This window comes from Penaeus japonicus, unplaced genomic scaffold (assembly GCF_977035675.1).
Source record: "Penaeus japonicus unplaced genomic scaffold, GWHDUDI00000001_assembly GWHDUDI00000039, whole genome shotgun sequence".
Lineage (NCBI taxonomy): Eukaryota > Metazoa > Arthropoda > Malacostraca > Decapoda > Penaeidae > Penaeus > Penaeus japonicus.
Window position 1 is genome coordinate 20,798,974 of NW_028234441.1, and position 612 is coordinate 20,799,585.

The window sequence follows — 612 nt, forward strand, 5'->3', positions numbered from 1 at the left end:
CTCCCCCTCCCCCCAGAGAGGGGAGGGGAGGGAAGGGGAGGGCAACGGTATATGAGAGGAATAATTTTTTCGTATGTGAGTGTGAGTGAGTGAGTAAAGGAGTAAATGGGTGAGCGAGTGAGTGAGTGAGTAAATAAGGGAGTAAGTGAATGAATGAATGAATGAATTTATCTAATCAACTAATGAGTGAGTGAGAGTGAGTATGAGTGGGTAGGAAGTGTGTTTGTGTGTGTGTGACGATGATGATGGTGATGATGATGGTGATGATGAGGATGATGATATTGATGATGAGGATGATGAGGAGGGTGAGGATATCATTGTAATGATGATAATATAGATAATAACGTAATGATATCATGATTATCATTGTTATATAAATAAAAATAATAATTATGACGATTATAACAATGATGATGATAGTACTATCACTATCAATGGTGATATAGAAATAGCAAAAATAATATTGATTATACTTAGAAGATTTCTGAAGGGGAAAGTGAAGGGAATTAAATTTCATAATGAATATGAATGTATCTGAGTAATGCCCTTTGCACACACACACGTCTATGTGTGTGTGCAAATATGTGTGTGCATATATGTATATATATATAT